The 20618-nt window shown below is 37.0% G+C and overlaps 1 long non-coding RNA gene across 1 annotated transcript; it reads right to left on the bottom strand.

Moving 5' to 3' along the window:
- Window positions 1-9272: 9272 nt before the first annotated feature.
- LOC106960173 (uncharacterized) lies at window positions 9273-19098 on the bottom strand. The gene is made up of 3 exons (XR_001427515.1): window positions 19000-19098; window positions 12381-12383; window positions 9273-9287 (listed from the first exon to the last, which is right to left on the bottom strand). It is a non-coding gene; the product is annotated as an uncharacterized LOC106960173 (long non-coding RNA).
- Between the last annotated feature and the right edge of the window lie 1520 nt (window positions 19099-20618).

Here is a 20618-nt window from a genome sequence, read left to right as displayed (position 1 = left end):
TGACTCAGATTTAATGCTCACATCTGCCCCTTGGACTCCATTGTAGCACCATCTAAGGTAGTAATTTTAAAACTTTTTTTAACAAGTATATTTTAGGTCGATACAAGGTTTCTATGTTCTGTCATCTTTACACACATTTTAAAATTTCAGTATATTTTCTCATGTTATAAAAAAAATAAATTAATCATTCTTCGGTGCTGGGTGTAGGTCATAAATGCAGACCAAACAGATGGCCGACCAGTTCAAGTCATTTTCTCTATTTATGCCCAAGAATATGTACATCACTGGCAGATTTAGATTTGAACAGTTTTTATTCAACCAAAGTTATATTTTTGGTATGAATCTCTCAGAACATAACATAATATAAAAAAGAGTTGAGTTTTAACAAAAAGTGAACCTATAATTAATTTACAAAAATCAAAGTGCTAATTTTGTGGTAAATGCAGTCAAACTTCTTCTCAGAAAATTACAATCAAACTTAAAATAGACAGAAATATGAAAAGCTGCTCATTTTTAAGCAGATATAAAATTCCAGTGTCAGTATTGGAAGTCATATTTTATCTTACAAAGTGTACTGCCACCAGAAGAAGATAAAAAATATATTTACAGCCTATTATCATAAACACCTGCAAACGTGTGTGTGTGTGTTTGAAAGTTTTCCCCTGAGAATCAAAAGTTAAACATGTTTCAGTTGTGAGAGCTTGTAATTTCTAGCATTCAAACTGGAAACCAGTCTGAATCAACCATCACATCCCCAGAACAGGTCGACAGACCCCTCCAGACTGCGGTCGAGATGGGGTGTGCTTTTTTACAGCACGATCTGTCTTGAGCGTCTCAGGCCAAATCCTATTTTTATGGCTTGCTTATACATTCCTGCTGCAAATCGTTTACATACCGAGGCAGGGAGCCGTCCTAAATCAGCTGGCAGCTCTGCGCAGCTGGGACAAGGTGGAAACCTTGTCATCGGCTCGCTCTACCAACGATTAATGAACTTCAAATTAAGATAATAACATCTTGTGACCCAGCCCGGTGGATTACATCACTTGCACGGAAATTCAATTTTGGTACTTGTCACTCCATGTCAAGCTTGCTGCAGCGGGTTTGGCTCACCTTGGCGTTTTTTTTCCCTCTCAGATTTATTTACAGAGTGCTCTTGTGCCCGATCATGAAACTGCTGGCTTGTTTTCTCATCCTCTCTGCTTCCTTCTGCGCGTTGAACTGGAGAAGGAGTGGATCTATAATGAGCGAAGGAGTTAGTGGGTGATGACTCTGCCATTCAGTGACCTAATACAATCTGTGCCAGTGTTTTCAGCCAAAGTCCCCAACGTGCAGCCACACAAATCCTCTGTTACCTCCTCTGCTTTAAAAGCTTGTTTTATTCATGTTAACAGCTCATAAATGGCCGCCCACCGACCTTGCAAAAACAGACTGAGGCCCTTCAGTTTTATATGATGCANTGTGCTGCGGCGCTCTGATCACCCNTCCATATTTTNATTTGTAGCTGGAGTGTGTTCATTAATGTCATAGTTAGTAGAGAAAACAGCTGCTTTTGTTTTGTCAGACTGTGATCATTTAACAACTTGAGGGCTGTACAACTGTAATAAATGTGTTTTACATGCATTTCATTAACAACTACAATGGAAAACTATTGAAACAGCTCATTTTTTAGCTGTTTCAATAGTAAATAAAAAAGTCCCATTCGTAAATAAAAAAAGGTCACGTGTAGCTCCAGCCCATTTGGTCAGCTGTTTTCACAGTTACAGTAAATGCACTGTGCAGTGTTCTGTTGTTGTACAGTGCATACGCAAAAAATGCAATGAAAATGCTTTGTACAGCTCATACAACCTGTTCATGAAGTGTAGGTCACCTGAAGGTCAGCCCAGAGAGAGGAAAGCCCACACTGATTTACTGTCTTATACAGTTCAGGATTTTTCTTCTGCACTAGAACTGAGGAGTCTCTTTAAACTGTCATATTTCCTACATGAGATACTGTGCTGTACATTTGAATACAATGTGTTTTTGCTATGCGGTAGCTAATCTAAGGTCTAAATCTTCAACAACCAGGTAAATTGTCAGAGTTTCTGCTTAATTACTCAACAGGATCTTGTCTTTCATTTTACTGGCGTTTGATACTGCAGACATTCTGATTTGAACCGATTTGAGTCAGGAGGTTCCAGGTCTTGTCTGTGTAATGGGAGGCATGACAGCTTTAGATTTAAAAATGAAAGAGCTGTCAGTCATGATGGAGACATAAAGTATTCTTTAAAACAAAGATAAAGGGCAATCATTCATGGTTTACTATAACTCTTTTTATGCCAAACCATAAATAAGTAAAACAGAGGATGAAGAGCTCAGCTCAGGAATTCAAAAACTGCTCCAAAGCCATGAGCGCAGGCCGGCATGAAATTCCCAGATGTCCGCCTACCAGCAGTTCAGTCACTTAATACAAATTGTTAGTTTCTGTTTTGCTCCCATAACTCCAACCCCACTACTGAGAAAACTTGCTTAAATTTTTGAGAAATAAAGAAAAACTCATCACTGGTGGGATTTGAAAATCAGCTCAGAGGCACCAATGATTCTTTTATTGGGATCTCCATTAGTTGCAGCTCCCTCTATCTTTTTATCCTGGCATCAATGTATTCAACATAAACAACCAGACATACACAACATGCATGAATCACATAATAAATTCAAAATCAAAAATAACTACCAATGTAATCAAATCAGAATCAGAACGTCTTTATTGTTATTGAACAGAAGCCCAACAAAATTTCATTTCAGTCCAGCGCATCCAAAGAAAGACAAACAGCAAAAGACAAGAGAAGACCGGAGCCTGAGGCCGGCACAACAAAAACAAGACGGAGGCCATACATCACAACAAATCAATTACAATATAATAAAAACATTCTTATTCACTTCAATATGTATACATATAGAAAAACATACACAGTTAATATAAGAACCATTCAGAAAAGCTGTTTTTGTTGTAAATACCTTCTTAAAGCTGTTTAAAGTCATTCTTCTGATGTATAGCCAGTATATTTTTAAGGAGTTCCATGTGAACATAACTCTACATGAGACGGCATCTTCAAAGAATTTGTATGAACTTTTGGAAGCATAAATCTGCCTTCAATTGTATGTCTAGTTTGATAATCACGTAAATTAGAATTAAAAAAACAATTAGGAATGTATAATCTTCTATAATGTCTCATATGAGTAACATTTAAAAATATAAACCAGAATTCAACCCTAAACCAGGACAATATAACATACATCACACTAACATTTCCTTTTAAAGTACATCCAAGTGCAAATCACGCTGCTTTATTTTGAATTATTTGTAATTTCTGTGTTTTAATTAAATGCATAACTATAATTATAACGGCTACTTATAATGCTGATCAGTGTTAGAAAACCTATCCTTCTTATCCAGACATCAGATTCTCTCATTATTTTCACCAAAATATCAAAACCAAAAGGTCAAAGGTCTCATTACCATCACTCTGATTAGATTCTCAATCAAATCAAGACTTGAAAGAGACAAAATCTCAATATTACTTCCACTCAATTGAAACATGCTTTTAATGTTACAAGACTTTTTAAACCTAATTCTGCCAGGTGAATGAATATTTTTGGCCTAAACTTTAGGAACAATCTAGAATCTGAAAGCATTTTAGCTGTTTGTGTTGATTAGATATGCAATGTTTGCTCAGTTCTCCAGAGATCTGTTGGGTTCAGCAGAACCTTTAACTGCATCCAATATCCTGGAGAGGCGAAGCAGATCCTCAGATTGTTGAGTCACAGCACTATAATATGTGTGATCCAGCATTGCCACAAATAAAGATCCTCAAGTGGTCGTGTCTTTACAGTTTATGTTATGTAAAATATGTGCATATTTTACAAAACATGTATTTTGTCCTTTCCCACTGGGAAAAAAACCCCCTAAATCATTCCATTAACAGGAAATAAAACATATTATAAATCTTTTCGCCTTGTTTGTTTTACTTTTACACCAGTTTTCTACCCTCCCTTTAACTCCCTCTATGCCTTTCCAGCTGTTTCAGTGACGTAAGAAAGACTAGAAGTTTTAAATTTTACATTCATGCCTTCGCTCTCTTCCCACTCCTCCCTCCTCTTTCTCTCCTGCATCTTTGCTTCACCTCCAGCAGTATTGCTTTTTTTCTTGCATGTGGGAGCCAAAGAAATAGTTCTTAAAAGTCTTATGAGTGAAAAGGATGTTACCTCATTAAAGAAGCGGCCATAAATCTGTCTTGCTCCTCAGCAGCACCGCTGCACATCTGGCCATTCACTCCAGCCACTCATTGTTTCTCATTCTCACTGACCTCCGGATGGGATTTATGGTCGGTTCTCCTGATGTCTCGTGTTGTTTGGTTCCCCGTTTGTAATCTCATGCTAGTAGCATCCCAATTGATGTTTGGGCTTCTAGCCAAAGTGTAATCCCATCTGTATCAAAGTGGTGTAAGATGATCTCTTGTGAAATGCGCTCACGTTGGCTATGTCTGCTTCTGTCTTGGACGATTTACCCCGGAGATAACCGGGACGTAACCTGGAGGAATAAATGTTGTGATTCTGGGTGTCTTCTGCTGACCTTGGCTTTTATTTAACAACCGCCAGCATGGTGGTCTGATTGCAGTTTGATACGACAGTGCTGCCTTTCTCACAACATTGTAGATGGCTTTGGTTGATCTTTAGTCTCCCCTATTTGTAACATTTTTATGGACTTCCTGAAACAATGTCTTTCAGGAAGATGATGTTCAATCCATCTAGAAAACTTGAATCTCTCTCCTCCCTCCATTGTTTACATTTGTGCTACTGACTGGTTTGTATTATACATGACTTGTCCTCACGCTCAAAACATGATGTGTCACATATGTGACAGCGAGACATAAGAAGATAACAAATATATATTTTTACAAATGAAAATGCCAAAAATAGTACAGTACAGTGATTTAGGGAAGTAATGGTGTAGAAAGTAAAGGAATGTCATCCATCATTAAGGCAACTATTTTTTAAGTGCACGAGCCACAGCAACACAGAAGTAGCATGCATTCTGTAGCATGCTACTTCCTTTCTGCATGCTACAGAAAGGAAGTAGCATGCATTTTCTGGCTCACCTTAAAATCATGGTCTGTGAAATGCTTCAGCTCAGCATCATGCAACACTAACACAATATCTGGGTTATGAAATGCTGCTCCGCAGTCCCAGCTTCCTATTTGAAACTAACAGCTCCAAAGCCCCACTTTGCTTGTTTTACTCACATTATCTATACATAAAGAGAAAATGACAAGAAACGATAACATTCTGCTCAAGAAGCATGTTCATCTTTTACTGAAACTAAAATCAGCAGGTGTTAGTTCCATGTTTTATTTTAGTCTTCCATGCTGTACATCATCAGAAAAGTATGTTTTTTAATTGTCGACTATTTTAGCTGAAACTTTTAAGATTTGCTAATATTTGTTACTGAAGTATCATTTAATTCTTGATATGTTTAATGTGTTCAATCAATCAATCAATCAATCAATCAGTTAATCAGTCAATCAATCAATCAATCAATCAATCAATCAATCAATCAATCAATCAATCAATCAATCAAGTTTATTTGCATGGTACATTTCAGCAGTTCAGAGTGCTTCATGAAAACAAAAAAACATCATAAACATATCAATCACCAATTGTGAAAAAAAAGTTATAGACATTGCATTTTGTCAAATGTCATGATTAAAATCATCAATACATCCAATAAGTTGGTCTATGTTCCATTTAATATGGTTCACAAGCAACTCCACACGTGGACCTTTAGCTTCGATTTAAAGGAACACAGTGTTTCGGCTGTTTTTCAGTTTTCTGGAAGGTTATTCCAGATCTGTGGTGTATAGAAGTTGAATGCTGCTTCTCTATGTTTGGTTCTGGGAATGCAGAGCAGACCATAACCAGAAGACCTGAGATGATACAACAACAGCAGATATTTAACGTATTGTGATGCTGAACTGTTCAGTGATTTGTAAACTAGCAACAGTATTTGAAAGCCGGTGGAAGGACTTTAGGGAGCCAATGTACTGACTTTAGAACCAGGTTGATGAACTCTAACTTCCTGGTTTTAGTGAGAATGTGAGCAGCAGCATTCTGGATCAGCTGCTGCTTTATGATTGATTTTTTTTTTTTTATAGGCCTGTAAAAACACTGCTACAGTTATCAATGCGACTAAAAATAAACAAGTGGATGAAAGTCCATGTGCAGCTCCTGCCTTTGCTTTCTCCAGTGTTTCCGTGCATCCTGATGCCATTCATGTCAAGCTAACATAATTCTTATGTCTAAGGTTTTGTACCATTTTTTCTTGGTCTTTCCCTTTAAAACCACATGTAGATGAGACCTGTGGGCAGACAGGCATCCACTCCCCTCTCCCACGGTCTCTCGCAGCCAATAGATCAGTGTAAAACCAAACCTGTGGCGTGGGGGTCATGATATACTGTGACTCGACTTTAAGTGTGTGTACAGGTCGGAATCTCTCTGTATGTGTAGACAGAAGCACTGAGGTCGTAGGCTGACACGCAACGCCAGACGCTTCCAATTAGACGTCTGTCGGGGGCCTCGGGAGCTTTGGCCTTCATGAGAACAACAGGGCTGCAGAGGGGCGTGCAAGGGCACTCTGGTCTGGGTGGCAGACATATACCATTATGTTATTATACCTCTAGACTATTTTCATACATTTATAAATGCAGATCAAGTCAGTGCTTATGTTTTCTTCAAATATACAGCAGCCTCCACATTCACTGGTACCCTGTCGTTCCACACGCCACAAAAACAAAAATTTTATTTCTAGTACAAATATCTTTGTCCACAGTAATAATTTAAAAGTAACTTTTCAGCAACATATATCACATTGTTTTAAGTTAATAATTCCTTATTTTTAAACTTATAATATGGAAAAAATGTCTCAGCATAAGTGGAAAAAATCTGCCAATTTTGCAGTGCAGCCAAATGATTCTTAGAAATATTTTAAGTTAAACCATTAATTTGACTATATTTATACACAACTATGCATTCACCTTTTGTGAATAGGACACAAAAGGATTCCTATCTCTTTTTCATGTTTTCACAATGTAAAGCACTTTGAACTGCCCTGTTGCTGAAAAGTGCGATACAAATAGACTGGATCAACTTTCAGATTGATGGATAACACTTAGTCTTCATTTTAAAAGGAGATTTTGTATCTGGTGAACCATCTCTCTGTTTATTAATCCGTGAGTTTTGGATCAATATCCTGATCCAAAAATTGTCTTCATGATGCCAGGCACACAGACAAGGTTGCTTAGGCCTTCTAGCCAAAGTGAGCTAAGGCAATAGAATATTTTTTTTTATACTTTAAAAGTGTTGTCCTGGAGATAGAACATAAATTTCTCTCGTTGATGTTGAAAGAAGAGGGTAAAAGCTGGGTTTAGTTTCTAAAGTGTAGCAGACTACTGTAGATTAGAAATGTCTGCACATCCTAACAGCAGCTCTTTCAGTCAAACTATCTGTTGTGTGTTGGATTATTCATGTCAGAACCAGGGAAGGGATTCAATTAGAGATGTAATCAAACTTTCAGTCCTTGTTCACTTCAGGCTAACTGAGGCCCAGAGAAATTTACGTCAGAGTGTAGTCAAGAACCTCCTGCAGGCTGTTGATTCACATTAGAAGAATAAAAATATGCGTCAGAGAAGTTGTTTATGCCTGAATTAAGACGGGGCATTTATGATCTTGTTTTTTACTTTGACTTCCACTTTCAGATGGAATCTGAGGTTAAACTTGGAGACCAGGCTTTAAGATTTAGACGCTCATTTCTCTTTAAGTTGGGCTTTATTGTTCATTCTTGTCACATGATTCTGACAAGCCTACCATCATTTTATTTGCGCATACATTTTGTCAGCTAAAACGAAAGGTTGTTACACTGTAAAGCACATAACATTACTAAATACTTTTGTCTAGTTTAAAGTTCAAATATATTAGTACACTTGAAATAAGACAAAACTTAGAAGTAACATTTCAGCAGGATTTAGGTTAAGTCAGTAATTCCTAACTATTGATAGAAAAGTGCTAGTTCCATTTTCAGATAATTTCACTTTAGGGAAAAAGTAATCTGGCAGTGGAACTAGAACTTTTTCATCAGTATTAAGGGATTATTAACTTAAAACAAGTTCCTACTTCTTACTGTAAAGTTACTTGTAAGTTATGTCCTCTTTAAACTGTTTTCTGAGATTTTTTTTCACAGTTTTTGCATGTTTTGCAAAAGTCAAAACTGCTTTCCATCTTTCAACAATCCAAATCATCTTTGTGACTAACTACCTAAGCAGCAAAATAATTGATTTTGCAGAATGTTTTTCAAAAGGTTACAGTCAAAGTTGTGAATTTTTATATGCCTTCTTTTTGGGATAACATAAGTCTTACATAAAAGCACATAACCTTAACCAAAAAGAGGCACAATTTTAACATTAATATTGTTCATGCAAATAACATTTTCAAGCACCTTCTTCAAATATCACCTTTTATACAAATTTCAGTAAATAAGAAACAGGAAATTAAGTCTCAAGGGGGCTAAGGCGATTGGTCAAAATTCAGCCGAGTTGCAGCGATTGGTCAGAGAAAAAGAAAATATAGAAAATTTTAAGGTGTCTAGCCAGATTTGTGGAAAAGTTACGATGATTGGTGAAAATTGCAAAATTTACAAATGATGGATGGACTAACTGGAGAAACTGACATTTTTCCATATTCCAAATACAAACCTTAACATATTTTATTGGGATTTTTGTGACTGACCAACACTAGGTAGCACAAACTTAAGCTTATTTTGCTAAAATTAGTTTTGACTTTAATTCACATCACGGTGTGCGATGGAAACTAGCACTGCATATCACAATGAATACACCATACACAATGATGCATGGCGGTGGCAGCATTCTACTGTGGGAAATGCTTTTTCTGTGGAGACTGTAAAACACACAGCAATACAATAAGAAAACCTGCTGGAGGCTTAAAATACTTGAGACTGTGACGAAAATATAACTTCCACCAGGACAATCCCAAGCATAAAGCAAGAAAGAGCTGCAACGGTTCAGTTCACAGTTTATTCATTTGTTATGGTGGTCCAGTAAAAGGTCCAGACCTTCATAACGTTGGGCAGCTGCGACTTAAAAAAAGTCTTCAACCAGTCCAAGTGAGCTTGAATGATTTTGCAAATAAGAATGAGCCAAAGATGTGCAAAGTTGATGGAGACACACCCCTGCTTAGATCTGTATTTTTAAACTCCAACTATAAATCTTTCAATTTCACAATTATAGACCAGTATGTGTTGGTCTGTCAAACAAAATCTTAAGTTTGAGGTTGTAAAGTGACAAAATTTGAAAAGGTTGAATGAATTTCAATAAATTTGCAAGACAAAACAGCAAATATCTATAATACACAGATTGCTGCTTAAGTTCTCATGTTTCTGTGTTCAGTTTTGAAACCAGGGATCTTGTTATGGATGTAGTCATTTTCTCATTCAAATGGAGAGTCATCCGTTGTCACGTTGGTGGTTTCATTGATGGAACTTCTTAGGATTCAAAATGGCAGCTGGAACAAAACACTGACGTCACTCACCTGGGAGTGGCGCACAGAGAGACGGTGGACGCCGCAACTTAACAAGAAGCTGCTCCGCCGTAATGAGCTGCTCCCTCACTTCCCAGCAGCGTTCATAATTTTGCCTCCAATATTTAGATTGGGAATAACCATTGCTTTAATGCGTTTCAGCTCAGCAGCAAGCGCTTCTCATGCAAATGAGGTAAATGTGTACTCCAAATTACAGCTTGTCATTATGCATAATGCCAAAGCGAGCCCGACGATGCACAGAGGAGGTCACGCAGACGAAAAAGCACAAGCAGAATCAGAATGGAGCCCAACGAAAGTCTGCACGAGGCAAAAATGATTTCTTACTCTCTGCGGCTGTGCTGTTTGATCGGATTAGGGTACAGATGTGTTTCACAGGGGATAAATCAAAATGCTGTTATCGCTGGTAAAAACTGGAAGGGTTTCAAGAGCTGGACTGATTTCACAGAAAGGTCTGAGTAACAGCATATACATCCCAAACTTGTTCGTGTGTTTTATCAGTGTGACCTTGTTTTATTTTATAATGTTTGGTTGTGTACATGTAGTCTAATGCATGGCAGAGGTCATATGTTACAAGCCCTGCCATAAAAAAAAGCCCAAGGGGTAAGGGGTGGGGGGTGGGGGGGGAAGAGAAAGCCGGCCCAGGAGGAGGAGGGGAAGCGATGGCGGCAGAACAGGCGTCTGTTTTTCCTCAGGAACGAACCTGCCGAGCGAAGTCGACACGGAAAAGCCGGGGAATGGGAAAATGGTAAAGAGCGCAGCTGAATCGCGCCTCAAGCCGAGCTCCCAAAAACCCAGCATGCAGTTCTGTTTGACCAGACTGAGTCATGTTTGGTCCTTCAGGCTCAATCAGGAAATCTATCACTGCAACAGGTTTATATAAAAGTTTAATTCAATGTTGACTCATCACATAAAGTCATATCATTCCTTGTAAGCTACACATCTGACAGGGAAAAAAACTGATTTGATTATCACTGTGACAAACACGACCCTTCATTTATCTCTGGGTTTTATAGTTTTCCCGTTTCATGTTTGTTTGTGCTCATTTTGCATCTTCTTGTAGTCTCTATTTGATGGTTTTATGTCTCTTTGTGGTCATTTAATGTCAAATTCAAAGCTTTTAGTATTACATTTTTGTACTTCTTGTCTTCCTCTGCTTGCTTTACATATCTTTGTGGTTGTCATTTGTACATTTTCACTCTCTTTGAAGTTATTGTTGTCTTTTTCAAGTTGTAAAGAACCATACTTTAAAAAGAAAAGTACCAATCTGAAATTCATTTTAATCTGGATCTTTTTTGATGCATTTGAAGTGTTAGAATAATTATACAACAAACAACTGCAATGATTTTTAAAAACAATAATCTGGGGGCACACTGGAATTTACTGTGGATTCTTTCTACACTACAAAGAGTCAGGTTCATATATAGATGCATAAATATATGGGCATTGTTATTTTGGTAAATTTACAGTTACAGAGACAAAACAATTTTCTAGCTAAAAGTAGATTTCTTGAATGATTTTCAACACCCTTCCTGGTAGAACTAATTGATTTTATTTGAATTAGATTGTTTTCCTTTAATCAAACTGATAACCATACATTTTTTGTGCTGAAAAGCAGGCTAACAGTTAGCTGAAATATATTGATGCAATGCCAATAAAGACTATTGGCTGCCATGAGTCACATGATCAACAACCAGCTGTTTCCACTGCCACAAACCATGAAGAGGTAGAGGACAGGAAGTAGATGATCATGGAGCCACACTTTTATTGTATGAGCAAACTGATTCAAGTGTGATTTGAATTGTGTTTCTTATTTACTGGAAACACTGCAAATGTGAAATGATGTTTTCATTAGCGTAAGGAAAAGTTTAAATTTATATTTAAAGATTGTCATTGTTTGTTGCATTTATTTTTTTGTTTGTTTTTAATTTAGTTCTGATTGAAATAGTTTGTGTGTAATTTTGTCATGTCTTTTCATAATGTTTGCAAGTTGTTGAAGCAGTTGATTTGAATTTTGTGTTTAATTTATTTTTGTTTGTGTCTTAACCCTCCTGTTGTCCTCGGGTCATTTTGACCCGAGGACAACAGGAGGGTTAAGGAACACCTTTATGTATTTTGTGTAATGTTTGTAAAGGCTTTTTATTGTAATGCTTGCTGTAGACCCCGGGGAGAATAGTCTCTACTATGATAGAAACTAATGCAGATCCTTAAATAAACACATCAAATAAAAATGTTTAATGGAAACGTAGCTAATGACTGTTCAGACAAAACAAAGATATAGCTGTTTGGTCACAAGGACCAAACATGAACTGAAAGTGTCATAGGAAGATTTTCAAAGCGTAGAACACTGTAATAACTGTCATCACATTATATCATATTATTTCACTGTCAGTGGTGCAGATGATAGACACTTAACCTGTCATTCACGAGAGGACCCAAATTTGGGTCCTCTCGTGACAGGGGTGTCAAACTCCAGTCCTCAAGGGCCTCTGTCCTGCAACTTTTAGATGTGCCTCTGCTGCACCACACCTGAAAAGAATAATTAGGTCATTAGCAAGGCTCAGGAGAACCGATCTACACAGGGAGGAGGTAATTAAGCTATTTCATTCCACAGTTTTTTACCTGTGGCACATCTAAACACTGCAGGACAGCAGAGGACTGGAGTTTGACACCCCTGTCATTGTGAATGACAACCTGTGAACAACAGGTTAAAAATTGGACACAAAACACATCAAAACCGTCTATAGTTAGAGTTAAAGCCCAAATCAATAAAAATTTTGACTAGGCTTCAAAAACAGGTTTATACAGGGACATTGGTCAATTTAAATGACCCCATCAATTCAGCTCAGAAGAGTGAACTGTCCAGACAGAATTATGCCTCATAGTGTAGCTTACTAATGGTTACAGAAAGTGTGTTGATTCTCAGCAAACTAAACTTAAAAACCTGCATATAAACCTGTGCATTACATGTATATATTAGAGAAAATCCAGCATAAATTCATCACATTTAGTTTTGTAATTCATTAAAGTTCTTTGAAATGTAATCCAACTGTTTAATAGCAGCCATGATGTGTGAATTTAAACCTGTAACTGGGACTGCACACACCCAGCAGTAATGAGAAGATAATTCCCTGAAAGGCTTTGACACAAGATAGATGACCAGCTCTGACCTGAGGACAGTGAGGAGGAACTACTTGGACCTTGGTAATTTGGAGGGTACAAATAGGGTCACTATGTCTTACAAATATGGAAGGGTGAAACCATTTAGGGCTTTACAGGTGAGTCTAAGGGATCCAATATACAGATATGGAAGATGGAGATGTTTTCAGACATTTTTAAACTTGCTTATTTGGAAATTGCTGAAAGAATATGTGGCTTCACAGCGATCACTGCAAAAGCTAGATAATTAAACCTTTTCCCGGCAGAACTTGAACTTTCTTCTTACATTATCCAACAAAGAACTGAATGAAAAACCTAATGGGCATTTTCTGTCCAAAAACTAAGAGAGGTTGCATTTTGCTGTAATTTGAATGTTGTGAATAAGAAGGTTGACCAGTAAGTTTCAAAGACAAACTAATTTAAAATAGCTAAAACTGAATGGACATTGAGCTAATACAGCTGAACTGCAGGTGAGACACAGGCCTTATTTAAAACTGATCAGTTTGTCACATTTCCTTTGATTTTAGTTTCTGCTCCTGTGAAGCAAACATTGATCTATTCTTTCAGCAGTAAGATTAATAAAAATAATCAGAGCTTTTCAGTATTTCTGATTGTTTGAATCTTAGTAATAAATAGCACTTCCGCCCATGTTCTTCTAATACTTCATCACTTTTATTTGATGTAGAAAAGTTACTCCATGTTTTATTTTGATGATTTTTGAAATATCTTCAATGACTTTTCTTTAAAATGTCCAATGAAAATGTTCTGATTGTCACTGTTTCTTGTCAGAGTAAACAGTTTATCTCATTTTGGACTTGAGCAATTTTTTTTCTGAAACATAACTTCATCACTAAGTATTTGATTGCCCTTTAAAATATATGTTTCTGTTTTGTTTGTACCAAAGAAGTCCATGATGACATCAATTTAACTTGGGCTGTACCTCTTCTGTGACACAAATAGCCATTTTCTTAGGCCTTCTTTGACCCGGGTGTGATGTCAATGTAGTTTCAGGGTCTTTCAGGGAAAACTGGGGTTCCACTGGCACCAGCAGGGCTTAGCCCAGATTGACCTGGAGCCTCTCATCTCCCGTTTCCCACAGGAGGACTGACCTGGGCAGCCACAAAGCACTTATGACCAGATTTATGTCCCAGCTATGCAATTCACAGGTCATTTCTGTCTGCAGTGTAATTCATAGTAGCAATAATTACCTTTACCCTGATTAGTTTTTAAAATGTTTTCTTTTGTAACTGATGGTAAAACAGACTCAACTTTCTTATAAAAACTTCATTTTCTCATTTGAAGGAAGTTGGAATATAAAATTAGAGTTCATTTTAGCAGGATTTTGACTGAGTTAGCAACACTGTAAAATTAAAACTGTGATACTTTCTGTTTAGGTACTAAGTTAATAAGCTTATGCCCAGTTTTACATCCAAAACAAAACAGCATCATCAGCAGAATTCAGGGCTGACTCTCATAGTTTGCTTCTGATATTATTTTTAGAACTCAATAAGTTTATGAAACTCAGCTAATTGATATTTATCCACTACAATAATCAAAAAGCGTTCTTAATTATTTTAAGACACTGACATGTTTTGTTTGATTTCCTTTCTGTCCAGACAGTTATATCTTCATTTTTGCAACACATTTTACTGCTTTTCTCTATTCTTATGCAACACTGTTATAAAATGTGTAAAATTCTCAAAATACATTTGTGTGGCAATTTCATTTCTTAACAACAATCTCCTAACTAAAGATAACCATGTTAACATTATTTCTGTGTGAGTTTGTGACTCTGCCACAATAAAGACCAGTGGTCTAATCTACCAGTAGCAGAGCTAATATTTAGTGTTTTTGCTAACATTTAGTGAGCTTAGCTTCCCCTCAATTAATTTTCAGGATAAATTCTATACTGCTAATTTACTTGGCTGTTTTGTAAACTTTCAGTGGAATAAAGCAAATAAAAAAATAAAAATTAAAAATTGAGGTGAAGACAAGACATGATTGATCGACGCAACAAGCTAATGGTGGTTAGCTGAAGGCCTGCTAGTAGCTTACCACGTCAACAAGAAGATAAAGTGGGAAAGATAAAGAATGTGTTGAAACATGGCATTTTGTGACTTTGCAGCCTTTCATTGTTTTCATGTTGGTGTAGTGGAATTATTGTTAATGTTTAGTTCTTGACGGTTGGTGCAAGTAATACTTTCCTTGGCAGTGCCTGCTTTTTATGAAGACTTATATATTTAATAGCATTTTTCACAGGGGTCCCATTCATTGTGGAGGCCACTGGTATTGCAGATCATAGGTACTAATGTAGAAAAATTGCTATAGTGCTCATCGTTCCAGTAGTTGGACTAATTATTTTAGAGAATGTGGGTTTAGTTCAAACTTTAACTCAAAACTTTTTTCTATTGATGGTGATCTTGCACAACACTGGATCTGGCAACTTTATTGTTCCTCTGCTTTGTAACACAACAGTTTATATGTTACATGGCTGCAGAACTCCAGATATGATAAGCCTGAAAACTCCTCAGTGTAGGAATGACAGAAAATTGAGCTAATTTTCTTCCATCAAGTGTAACTGCAGCTTGTCCAGGCTTTACCGACATGGAATCAAACATTCACTTGCATATTAATGCCTAAAATGTCCTAACAAAGGTTACAAGTATCAAGAAAGTTTTGTAGAAGACTCTGGGAGCTACATTTGCTGAAGAATAAAAACTATATTTGAAGCTACAACTGTACAGACTACACATCAGGTGTTCACAGTCTATCATGGCGACATAAACATTCTTAATGACGTCACAAAACAGGCTCTGTTTAAGGGTCTGGAGATTAACCCTAAAGGTGTTAAAGAACATCAGGGAAAGTCCAGTCACTGCATGGCATTCCCACGCCTGATACTGTAAAGGTCATTCTGGCACTCAACAACAAGCTTTTTTTTATAAGCATCCAATCAGAGCTCACGCTGACGTGATAAGCATCCAATCTGAGAGTGAGAGCTTGTCGTTGCATTCCACAAGGCGATCTGACACTATCATGAGGCCTGATGCTAGCTGGGACTCAGAGCTTAGCAGCTATTTAAGGATCTTTATAGATAGGAGGTAAACCGAGTGAAATCTGTCCAAGCGGCACTGGAATCAAAGGAGAGTTGCAGTTAAACAACAGCATATACCAACTTAAAGATCAGTTTTATTAGATATGCTGTTAGCCTAAAAACATAGAAGGTGTTTGCCTTTTATAGATTAAGATCCTCATTGTATCTTATATATTTTCTTCTAGGGAAACACTCAAGAATTCAGCAACTAGTTAAGCTGGGACAATAACTTATAGAGTAAGGAAAATTTGGTTTTACGTTTTCTTTTAATTCAATTTAATTAAAAAATACTTTGCTGATTCCAGAGGGAAATTAAATGTTGCTGCAACTCATAAATAAATTGTATTCTTCAAAAAGTCATTGTACTTAGTGGATTAATTAAAGCTTAGTAAAAAGGGGATACTTTTTGTGTTGTGGGGTCAAAATGATCTGCTTACATGAATCAAACTCGGAATGTGATTCTTCTGGGTTCTCTGAATTTGTTCCCCAAACATACAAGTTGCACAAATACTTGAGATGGACACCATCTTTAATCACAGAAGGTAAACCCCTGGTGTTCGTAGACTTAGAGTACTGTTTACTGAACTCTAAATTACCAAGATTACACATGAGTAATTAAATGGTCATTAGCAGACAATTTGTAGAAGGAAGTCAGTGTTTTTCAAAGAAGGTCTGTGAATATGAAAAGTATGCATGCTTGAATTTTTGGACATGTTGTTCCAGAACAAACTTTGATCAGAGGTTAAAATTCAAGATCTTCCTGAAAGAGCTAATTGTTCCATCAGCAAGTACAAGAGATGAAAAAAGAAAAGACTTGGTGTAGCTGAGAATAAACAGACAAAAATTTAAACCTAAAGTAATAAAAAAGCAATAACATTTGAACAAATTTTTAAAATAATTTCAGTTAAGAGTCCGTTATCCAGAAAAAAGAAACAAAAAAACTTTTCATAAATACAGTTGGAGCGATAATTAAACTGTCTCCAAAGTTGTTCAAGAAGAGTGGTGAAAAGTCAGAATCTTAAGGTCGCCATATTAGCCTGTCTGTAACAGCTGGTTGCCTTGGAGACATGAAAAAGCCTTTTCTGTTCTACTACCACAAAAGCAAACTTGTGGTATTGCTAAAACTCTACTGGGTCTTTAACTGGAACTGTCCTTTGGTCATATGCGTCAAAGGTGGATTTAGCTTCAAATAATAGCATGAATGTGTGGAAAAGCATCTCCTCTTCACTGATCTGAACATATGATCTAATTAACACAAAACTGGTTCACCAAACTTACCAAGAATTCCTAATAATTTGGAAATTCAATGATTTTCCATCTTTTTGCTGAGCAGAGATAAATGTCTTCAAAAGGTTTGAATGATTTGCTTGTTTATTGACTGTAAAAACAAAACCAGCAGAATCTTCAGATTATAAAACTAAAAAAAACCAAAACAAACATCGTCCTGTTTGAAGACAATGTTTCTCAACCTTCAGCTTGTACTACCTTAAAAAAAGCCCAGCCTCACGTCAGACCCAGACATTTCTATCCTGGGTGGCCTCAACAGAGGAAACGAAGCTCTTGGCCTGATGTTTAACTTCCTTAATGTCACCTCTCCCACCCAAAGCCCCCTTCCAGGTAGAAACTAATGGCTGACTCGACATCTGTGGCCTATTCGCTGTTTTAATGAGCAGGAGAGTGAGGCGGAGGGTATGAATGGACAAGCAGGGACTTTAACTAGCTGCCTTCACCATTAGGAGCCTGTGGGGCAATTAGGCTCACAGGCACAATGACCCCAATACAACTGGAGTGTTACCCTACGCAATATGTCAAGCATTTATTTCCTCAGATTTTTTGTGAATTTGTTGATTTTATGAAATCAAAAGTAGTCCAGAAGTACGGTGTAAATGGACAAAATAACAAAACATAATTAAGAAATCAGATCTTCGGCTTGCGTGGTGCATATATTACACGAGACAAACAATTTCAACCTCACGAAATCATGTTTCATTTTCGGTCTGACCGGAAAACTGGAGCGACTCGGATGGATTTCAGAAAAGTGGGTCCCTGAACCCGTCTCCACCTCGGGATTTGTCAGGGTCAAACCTTTTTTGCTCGTGTTTTGACTGTCAGGCCTGCTGAAACCCTTTGGGGTCGCCTGACACAGAGCAGCCCCCTCTCTGTTAAATCTACTGCAGTCAAAGCAACAGAGTCCGTCCAGCCGGTGGTCTGCCAGCACAGAGGAGGGTCATAAAGTGAAAAGATAAAAAACACTTTTTATTTCAGAGGTTTTAGATAAGGATTTGTAAAGGAAAAACAGCAATCATGAACAAAGACGACTTTGCATAATGTTCATTTGTATTTCATTGCATATTGTATTCTAAGATTACCTAACTGTTCTGACATATTGTTGTAGTATTGATATCTGTTTATGTATGAAACAGAAGAGTAATATTTATAGCTTCAGATTGTAAATGACAATCTACATGGTCTTGCAAAAATATTCATATACAATGAACTTCATCATATTTTGTCACATTAATGTATTTTAGATTATGGAACAAGCATATTTTTGAAAGCAAAGTTTTAATTATTTTAAAACCCATGTTTTAAGAATAATTTCATAAGAACAGTGGATCCACAACTGGGTCTAGACGGTTGGTACAACAACAGCAGATCTTTAATATATTGTGATGCTTAACCGTTCATTGATTTATAAACTAACAACAGTATTTTAAAGTCTATTCTCTGAGCTACAGGGAGCCAGTGTAGGGACTTTAAAACTGGGGTTATTTGCTCTATCTTCCTAGTTTTAGTGAGAATGCGAGCAGCAGCATCTGGATCAGTTCCAGCTGGAGAACTGATTTGTTGGACAGAACTGTGAAGACACTGTTGCAGTAATCAATGCGACTAAAGATAAATGCATGGATGAGTTTCTGTAGATCTCATTGAGACATAAGTCCTCTAATCCTGGAGATGTTTTTCAAGTGATAGAAGGCCGATTTTGTAACTGTTTTTATGTGGCTCTGAAGGTTCAGGTCAGAGTCCATCACTACTCCCAGGTTTCGGGCCTGATCGCTGGTTTTAGTTGTAATAACTGAAGCTGTGCATTGATTCTAGTTGACTCCTCTTTAGGCCCAAAGATAATAAGTTCAGTTTTGTTTCTGTTCAGTTGGAGAAAGTTTTGGCACATCCACACATTTACCAATTCTAAGCATCTATTCAGTGATTGGATGGGTTCAGAGTCACCTGGTGGCATTGTAATGTAGAGCTGTGTATCATCTGCATAGTTATGGAAGCTGATCTTATTTCCTGTTATAACCTGAGCAAATGTGGATGTGCAAATGTGGTTGCAAAATATATTAGAAACACGGTTCCACAAAGTGATGCTTTGTGAAATCATAACTAAGAAGTTTGTCTTGTTTTAGTCTATTGGAAAAGTCACTTTACATTCTAATAAAAACTTATCCAAGGCATTTTATTCTTTTGCAAAAGTAATTATGAGCTAATTACAAAGTTTAAAAGATTGCCCTACTTAAAAAAGAAGAAGAAGCCATTTCAGAAAGTTTTGCGTCCCTTCAGCTCATCACTGTCACCTCCCTACTCCACATTCCAGCCCTCCTGCTCTTATCTTTATTGGCTGAGGACGGGCAGAATTGCCCCAGTTTAGAGGAGAGTTTTTGGAGATCTGAAATGCAAACGACCAGCGAACAGACGCGTGTGGAGACGACAATCACTTATCAATGGATAAATGACGGAAGGGAATAAACATTAGCCGGACACTGGAGAGACAATAGATTGAGACGTGGAGAAATTACAGATCTAAAACAGAACAAACACAAAAGCAATAGCCAAAGAGTTATCTTTGAGGTTTTGTACTAAAAATAAATGATCTGTTTAAAAGATAAGCAATAAAAGCTTAACAGTTTAAGTCAGTAATATAATATTAAAACAACAAACCATGATAAAATTAATGTAAAAGAGTTAGATAAGCTGTAACATGGATCTCCCACTCAACTACACAGTGGATTAACTTAGCAAATTAAGTTAATAATTTTGCACAAATACAGCAAAGTCTTCAGGTAGTAAAGTTATTTATACCACTGTCTCATTCTAACATTCACACAATGGAGCTCGACTTTACAGTGTTTCAAAAATGATAAAAACATGAACAAACCACTTAACAAACATTGGTTTCTAACATAAGACATTACTCAAGAAACTCCTTATGGTCTAAAGGACTAAGACTTTCCAAAACTGTCTTCATATTAGTAATAAGTTATCAAAATATGCAGAAGACATGCCATGCAATCAAAAAAAATATAAGGGACCCAGTGCAGAACCTTGGAGAAAGAATAAAGTGGAGCAAATTATTATTTGACTTGTAATTTAAAGTGGATATAGATAAGAATTGTAAACATTTCAAACTGCATCAGGACATATCCAGTCTCTTCACCTGTTGAGGGATTGGAATGCTTAAGTTTAATTTTTGGGCAGCATCACAAGATTTGTCTCAGGGAAGAAAGTTTTACGTATCTACCACAAAAAAAAAACAACTTTCCAAAATGTCACTAAAAGGCATATATACAAGTATTTGTGTGTCTCACTTTTGTATGAATGACTCAGTTCAGTCGCTGACACGAAAGCTTCATTCAGATCAGAGAAGGATTCCAGCAGGGACTTTATCTCGACTCTTCAGACTGAAGCTGATATGGGCAGACAGCACAGGAGACACCGGACCTGC

Source organism: Poecilia latipinna, unplaced genomic scaffold (assembly GCF_001443285.1).
Source record: "Poecilia latipinna isolate Pla-1442-1.1 unplaced genomic scaffold, P_latipinna-1.0 Scaffold1162, whole genome shotgun sequence".
NCBI lineage: Eukaryota > Metazoa > Chordata > Actinopteri > Cyprinodontiformes > Poeciliidae > Poecilia > Poecilia latipinna.
The sequence above is the reverse complement of the archived record's forward strand: the minus strand, read 5'-3'. Positions and strand labels throughout refer to the sequence as shown.